Source organism: Lathyrus oleraceus, chromosome 6, assembly GCF_024323335.1.
Source record: "Lathyrus oleraceus cultivar Zhongwan6 chromosome 6, CAAS_Psat_ZW6_1.0, whole genome shotgun sequence".
Lineage (NCBI taxonomy): Eukaryota > Viridiplantae > Streptophyta > Magnoliopsida > Fabales > Fabaceae > Lathyrus > Lathyrus oleraceus.
The window spans coordinates 181,452,279-181,460,429 of record NC_066584.1 but is presented as its reverse complement, the minus strand read 5'-3'; the positions used below and the strand labels follow the sequence as shown (position 1 = coordinate 181,460,429).

The 8,151-nt window shown below is 38.7% G+C and overlaps 1 non-coding gene across 1 annotated transcript; it reads left to right on the top strand.

Moving 5' to 3' along the window:
* Positions 1-359: 359 nt before the first annotated feature.
* LOC127099768 (small nucleolar RNA R71) lies at positions 360-466 on the top strand. The gene has a single exon (XR_007794240.1). It is a non-coding gene; the product is annotated as a small nucleolar RNA R71 (small nucleolar RNA).
* Positions 467-8,151: the final 7,685 nt, after the last annotated feature.

Here is an 8,151-nt window from a genome sequence, read left to right as displayed (position 1 = left end):
ATAGACTGCATTCTGTAGATTGGTGTCCTTTGGTCCCACATATCTCACAATCCGATGAAACTGCGGCTATAGTATTCGGGTTTATGCACATATGCTCGACCTTAAGGGCTAATGCGTCCATTTTAGCTTGCATCATGTCTATAGAGCTTAGTTCATGCACTCCTCCTTGGGCTTCCTTTTTCTCAACTGTCGCTCGTTCGAATCCCCATGGTTGATAGTTTTAAGTCATATCTTCGATGAGGGCACTAGCTTAAGGGTAAGGTTTGTTCATTAGAGCACCGCCTGCGGCAGCGTCGATGGTCATCTTTGTGTTGTAATGAAGTCCATTATAGAAGGTTTGAATGATTAACCAATTTTCTAAACCATGATGTGGGTATGCTTGTAACAACTCTTTATATTTCTCCCAAGCTTCGAACAACGATTCTCCTTGGTTTTGGGTAAATCTAGTTATATGGTTTCGGAGAACGACGGTTTTACTTGGGGGAAAATATCTCGCAAGAAAAACTCTTCTAAGGTTATCCCAAGTGTAACTCCTCAAAATTTGCCCTCCTCTTCTTGAGACTATTTGACACATTGCATTTCATGCTTAGAGCATTAGGCATTGCATTTTGCATATCATATGGAAATAAGAAGGTCATCCTCCAAAGTCTTTTCAAAAGATGGAGAAGTTACATGATTCAAGCCTAAGGGTCTCTATGAATTGATTATCAACCATCTGAGGGTATGGGCTTCAATTAGGGTTTCTTAATTCTTCAAAGGTCTTGAGCATCATCTTGTTTGCAAGGATATATTACCATCATCATGGTTCTATCATCATCAAGGGTTTCATAGTTCATTCTCAAGTTCCTTTGGATTAGGGTTGTGACCTCTAGTCAACCTTAATCGATGCCATTCTTCCAACTAGGGTTTCTCAAAGAGATGAGGTATTTTCTTGGGATGAGGATCACATGGTTATCATAAGGGACTTACATGAGCTAGGGTTTCATTTTTGAGCAATTTCCCCAAGTGGTAGAGGCTCAAGTGGATCAAGGCATTTCAAGGTCATCTGAGGACCAAAAAAATCAACTGTGTAGTCAACTGAGGGCTATGAGGTGGGGACATGAGTTGATACACCTCAATCATGTTCAAATGGGGTTCATTCATCATTCTAAACATCCATATTGAAGATTCAAAGGTCATGGCAAAAGTTACTAAAAATGGAAAATGACCTATAATTCAAAGTTTCCAAATTTGGCAAGTTTTTGGTCCACTTTCAACTTGACTTTTCAATATCAAAGATGTTTCAAATGGATTTTTGGTGAACATGAAAGTTGTAGATCTTTGTCTCCCCTTTCCAAAAGTCCTAATTCATGTCCATATGATGAATGGTTAAGGAGTTATGGTCATTTGATCACAAAGTGTGCATGGAAATTCAAAATGGCATAACTTTTGATATAATGCTTCAAATTGGTTCATTCTTTTTGAAAAATGCTTCTCATGTTCAAGACATCTCAAAATGAGCTTTGCCATGCATGGGAAAAGTGTGTATGCTCATTATTTCACACATGTTCAAATTAAAGTGAATCTTCACCATTCATTTTTGGCTTAAGATACAAGCCAAATAACATTTCAATCCTAGCCCTTGGTTGTTCATGAGTGGATTGAAGCCTTAGCATGGGATGTCTCACGTGTATTATGGCCATGAAGTGTCAATTTTCATTTTTTGCAAATGGCTTCACAACTCACTAATCATGTTTAGTGAATGGCTAAATTGGTTTTCAGTGTGATTAGTATGAAGTATAAATAGCCAAACCCTATTTGTAACTGCGATAACTAACTTTTCAGATCTGAAAATTCAAGAACTCTCTCAATTTTCTCTCTCTTTGAATTTCCATTTTTCTCCACACAAACCTCAAAGATTCTTACATATTCTTGATCCTCATGCTTCACTGATCAAGAATCATCCATTATTTAGAGCTATATCTCAAGAATTCGAGCAGTGCAAGAGCAATCTCATGTTAATGGATTTTGGAAATTGAGGCAAATTCAAGAGGTTTCAACCACTGCTTTTTGCTTAAAGCTTCAAAAGAGGTGCATAGGAGAAGATCTGGAGCAGATGAGCGCGTGAAGACACGTTTTCAGAGCTCTCCAATCCAAGGTGACTTCAATTTCGATCTCTCCTTTTGTTGTTTTTAGGACATAGAACTGTAGATCTTCTTGAGTAGAGCATGGATATGTGTTTAGAATTGAAATTGAGTGAGAATTGAGGACATAGAACTGTAGATCTTCTTGAGTAGAGCATTAATGAAACGCAGCGTTTCAAGCGTTTGAATGTGAACCATTGATTCCATTGCGCGCCATGTCCTGTGGCTGTGATATTTTCTGGATTTATTCAAATGTTTTATTTCCCTCCATTTTTCCATTGTTATTTCAATTATTTTAGTCATTTTGTAAAATTCATAAAAAATGCAAAAAGAGTCCAAATGAGTCCCAATTTTTTTCATAGATTTGTATTGATGTCTACTATTTTATGGTGCTGATTTAATGAATTGTTGATGTCTGGATTTTTATGTGTGCATTTTTGAATCCATGTGGTGCCAAATTGATATAGTGTATTCAATGTGTTGTGAAATTCTCTATGTTAAACCATTTGATCCAATTTTTTGCATACATTACATTCATACATAATATGAATTTTTGGTCACTGGTTTGGAATTTTTCTCACATGTTATCATCACTTTTGACACATAGTGAAAAATGTGACAATTTGTGTCACATTTTTGACAATGAATTGGTGCATTTTTATTCACATAGCATTTGCATCATTCTGGAATTAATCTTTTGCATGATGATTATTCATGACATGAGGAACTTGTACAAAAAATCTAAAAGTCATTGCATGCATTTCTGATTTAATATGAATTTTCTAAGTTGGAAGTTCATTTTGTGCATATTTTTGGTCCTTACATTACATAGACCAATTGAGGTGCTTGGTTATTGATTTGATGCTGGTCCTTTTGAGGATATTTTGAGGAGTGTTTGAATGTGTGATGTGTAGAAGGATGGGTTCTGTTTTGGTCATTTGGTTAGGTTTTGAATTTGGCCTTTGCACTAGGGTGTTGTTATGTTGAGTTATGTACATAAACTAACTTTGTCTTGTGTTTCAGGTGGATACTCATCATTGATGATTGGGTTTGTTCTCACCTTGTGAGATGCATTTGAGTTCTGACTTAAGTTTGTTTTGTAGGTTTTTAAGTGATGTGGTGAGCTCATGAGTTCATTTGAGTGCTTGGGCATTATGCATTGAATTGTGTAACTGTTGGAGAGTTTCATTGCTTGTTTTCTGGTTTTATGACTGAAGTACTAACTGTTTAGTCTTTGTACAGGTACCTTAGTTGCTTGCTTGCTTTTGCTCTTGCTTGAGCATTGGATTGTGGTTGACACACCACTCAGGTAGTTAGCTTCTTACTTCATGTATTCTGGAAGTCTTGTCACCTTTTTGGCAGGCATTTTGCTGGCAAGTCCTCCTTCAGAGGCTCTGTTTGTGTTTGTTTAACATTGTGCCCAAAGACCTCCAAGGAGAGGCATTTGATATTTGATAAGACCTCCAAAAGAAGAGGCAATTGACGGATAAAAGGGATTAGTAGTCAATTCCCCGTTATTCAGTGTGCCGTTCTTTATGCTCGCACTACGTGCTGATGCTTCTGAACATGTGCCCCAGATCTTTTGTCCAGAGTCTGTCAAGTGGAATAGGATCCCACTTTTTGGATCCCCACGCTTTCTTTGTCATGAGCTCACCCTGGCCAGGGTTAAGAGCTATGAGGTCTCATCCTTATTACCATTTTGGTATGCTCACCCTAACGTTCAATGTCAGTGGTTAAGAGCTACAAATTACCTCTTACAGTTTGGCTTGTTTGTCGAGGTTGATATGACCCCTCTTGACTAAAGCCCACCCATTGTTTGAGCCTCTTGTATGGATATAGAGTGTGATGTTTGTTTACTTGTGCTGGTGTGTTTATCTTCTTTCCTCTTCTCATCTCCATTTCTGTAGGAGTTGTATGATTGATTTCTGAGGAAGTTGAATGCATATTAGAGACCTCAACTTAGGGATATTGATTGCATGACAACTATTAGGCTCGAGTCTTAGTCTCCCTATTAGTTTGTTGTCTCCCTGGTCTCTGGTTAGGAGAGTGTTTTACCCCTGTTAAGGGGAACTACGTCGCCCTGATTCTCATACCAGATGAGATACGTAGGCAAGAGGTTGCGAGCAATCTCTTCGGGCACCCTTTTGTTTTTTTTTGTGTGTGTGTGTGTTCACCCTTTTGTTTTTTTTGTGTGTGTGTGTTCCCCCTTTTCTTTGTTTTGGTGTGAGTACCCGTTTGTTCAGCATGTGTGTGGTGGTGTGTTCATACCTTGGGGATTTCTTCTGTTATTATTCGGGGTTCATTTGTGACGATTGGGGTTCATATTGGGGTTCATCTTTGGGGTTCATTTGTGGTGACTGGTTATACATATCAGGAGTTATTCCGGATGTTTGGTTACTTAGTTGGGGTTCATTTTGATAACCTTTTCTTTTGGGTTCGCTGGTTAGCGTTTGTTATTGTTGGGAGTCGGGTGTAAGTCCATGTATTGGCATTTTGTTTCCTGTTTGTTTGTTATTGTTGGGAGTCGGATGTAAGTCCATGTATTGGCATTCTGTTTCCTGTTTGTTTGTTATTGTTGGGAGTCGGATGTAAGTCCATGTATTGGCATTCTGTTTCCTTTTGTTTGTTGTTGTTAGAAGTCGGATATAAGTCCATGTATTGGCATTCTGTTTCCCTTTGAGTGTTTCTTCTGACGTCTCAGCGTCCCATTTTGGTGTCTTGTTTCAGTGTGCGCTAGCCGAGCTACGAGTGCTCTGATTCTCCTCTGGATAGAGAAGATACGTAGGCATAGGACGCGATGTCCTAGCAAGCATGTCTCCCTTTTCCCGAACTACGTTGACTCTGATGTTTGTTTCTGACAAACTACGTAGGCCCAGGATGCAACATCCTGCCGAGTCCATTTCCTCCGTCTTCTTTCTTCTTTCACTTGTTTATTATTCCAATTTGTGCAATTTCTTTGAGCAGTTTATTAGAAACCCTTTTCCTTTCCTTTGAGCTATTTTTTTAGCGTGGATCCCGTCGAGTACGACGGACGTGAGGGGTGCTAACACCTTCCCCTTGCGTAACCGACTCCCGTACCTTGTAATCTCTGGTCGTAAGACCGTTCCTTTCCCTTTCTTAGGTTAGTCCTGCGCTCCCTTTCCGTCATAGGATGAATAACGTCGGTGGCGGCTCTGTATTTTTTCCGTCGGTTGTTTTTCGCATTGCGACAGCAAGTCGTAATGGAATTGGGTGGAAGGGAATCTAACCATGATAGGGCTTTATCTCTGAGGGAAAGAGGAAATAATCTTAAACGTATTGCCTCAGGAGAAGCTCCATTGGTTTTAAAAGTGTCTGCTAATTGAAGAAATATTTTTAAATGTTGGTTTGGGTTCTCAGTAGCGAGACCTGCGAATTGTCTCTGTTGCACTAGTTGCAACAGGTATGGTTTAAATTCAAAATTATTAGCTGGGATGGTTGGGTTTACTATACTAGAACTAGGTTCTTCGTTTGATGGTTGATCGAAATCTTTAAGAGGTCTTTGGTTTTGATCTTCGGCCATAGATCTCTTAATCCTATGAAAGAATAAACGTGCGCGAGCGTAACGTTCAGGTTCCTCCAGAGGGTATTGATAACACGAAATTATATCATATTTTAGGACTTAATTCCATTAAATTCTATGACTATTTATTTCGGTTTACTGCATTTTATGAGATATTACGTGGTATTTTCTTCCTATTTGTCTCAGGTAGTCTATTTCGAACAACAAGTGAAAATGGAAGAAAAGGAGGTGCAAAAAGGAGAGAAAAGGAACCAAATGCCAAAGCCCAGCCCAAAGCGCACAAGTCACCAATGTTGTGCCTGTGACGGACGTCACAGGGTGCGTGACGAGCGTCACGCAAAGCAGCCTTGTGACGGACGTCACACATGGTGTGACGAGCGTCACACCGTTCCACTATTTTTTTTGGCGCAAGTAACGCCCTCAGAAGACTTGAAGAAGAGACGTTGAGGAGTCTGTGTCCTATATCCACGCCGTGCATTTAGCCACGTTGAAGAACTTGGGAAACGGAAAGCAGTTACCAGCACCAATATAAATAGCTATCTCTAAAACCTAAAAGGGTTCCTCGGTTTTGCCACGCTCACATTGCCGAAGCTTTGCCAATTTTCTTTTTACGCCTTTTGCTTATTTTTCTTTTCCAGCAACTTAACATTGTTTATTTTATTTATTTCTTTTGCAAGTTCTACATTCTTTTTCTTTGCAATTTACCTTTCCCTTTTTAGCATTTAGATATTTTTCGCATAATAGTTTCTACACCGGAAACTATTGTGCAACTTTTTATCGGATCTAACCTTACGTTAGATCCTAGTTTTATTTCCTTGGCTTAATTTATTGTTTAATTGAAGAATCCAAGAACAAATCCTACCGGCTTGTGGTGGAGTGTTCAAGACTATTGTATTACGCATTCAGGTTCTTTAATCATTATTTAATATTTTGTTTTATTATTTATTTATATTATCTGCCTGGAATGAGTCTGTTTACGCATGATATGTATTCTTGTTTATTTAGCATGTCTGGCTAATTCGCTTAGGTATCGGTATGTAAAGTAAGCAGAATAAGGGATCAAGACTGGGTCGGTCTATTTAAACTTAAAATTAAAATCAATCTTTTTACGGTCTCAACTTACAGGTTTAATAACAAGATTTTTTACAAAAAGTAAAGGACATAAAGAAGTTAAAATCAATAGAGCGAGAGTTTGAGGTTTTAACTGGACAGTGTAAGTTAGGCATTAATTCTAGATCAGGGCGAGAGCAAGTTTTAGAGTTAATTAAATTCTGACCTTTTCCAAAAAGTATTTTTAAAGATTGAATGTGAGGACGAGAGTTAAGCATTTGGATTTAATTATATAACCTAAGTCAACAGAGCGAGAGTTTGAGATAAGGGTGTTTAAAACGGTCAGTGTTTTCTTAAAAAGAATTTCTGCAACTTTATTGCTTTCAAAATATGGTTTTTGACTTAATTATAAGTGACAGCTACATTAATATAAAATCATGGTTTATTCAACAGAGCGAGAGTTTGAGATAAAACCTTTAACCAATGAAGTTAACTGAAACGATTTATTTTAAAACCAAGAAACCGACAAAGACTTGATTCCCTAGTTTTGACGAACTACATACCGATATCCGTTTTATTAATATTTAATCTAGATCTTAGTTTAGCTCTTAGTTTTTCCCCCAAACAATCAAACATTTTTCACCTTAGATTTACGTAGTAACCTTAGATAACGGTATATCGATTCATAAGTCCCTGTGGGATCGATATCTTTTAAAACTACGCGATAGAACTGTGCACTTGCAGTTTGTATCCCATTCTCGACTCACACAGTCGAGCGATCAAGTTTTTGGCGCCGTTGCCGGGGACTTTTATTTAATCGATATCGTAACTCTTCCGTTACGCTGTAGAGACTAAGGTTTCTCTTTCTTCTATTCTTTCTTTCGTTGATTTGTATGCCACGCACTCGCTCACAAGGCGAACCGCTCTATTTACGAATCAACGATATCGAGCTATATCTCCGAGTCTTACGACGAATTCGGGAATATCGTGCTGCAAACAATCTCCCTCCTATAGACCTTCCTGATCTCAAAGATCTTCCTTCTTTAACCGAGATGGCAGAACCAGCTCGTGCTCTTAGAGATTACGCCGCTCCATCGCAAGATGAGCCGCATTCAAGTATTGCTCCGCCCGCAATCGAAGCAAACAACTTCGAACTTAAACCTTCGCTGTTGCAGGCTGTGCAACAGAACCAATTCTCTGGAAATCTTACCGAAGATCCAAACCTTCATTTATCCGTATTTGTTCAATACGCCGATACTGTTAAAGCTAATGGTGTCACTTCAGAGGCAATTCGACTTCGTCTTTTTCCTTTCTCATTAAGAGATAGCGCTAGAAGATGGCTTCAATCTCTCCCCTCCAACTCAGTCACCACCTGGAACGAGTTGAAGAAAGTTTTTCTTGCCCGATACTTTCCGCCAAGCAAAACAGCTATGTTAA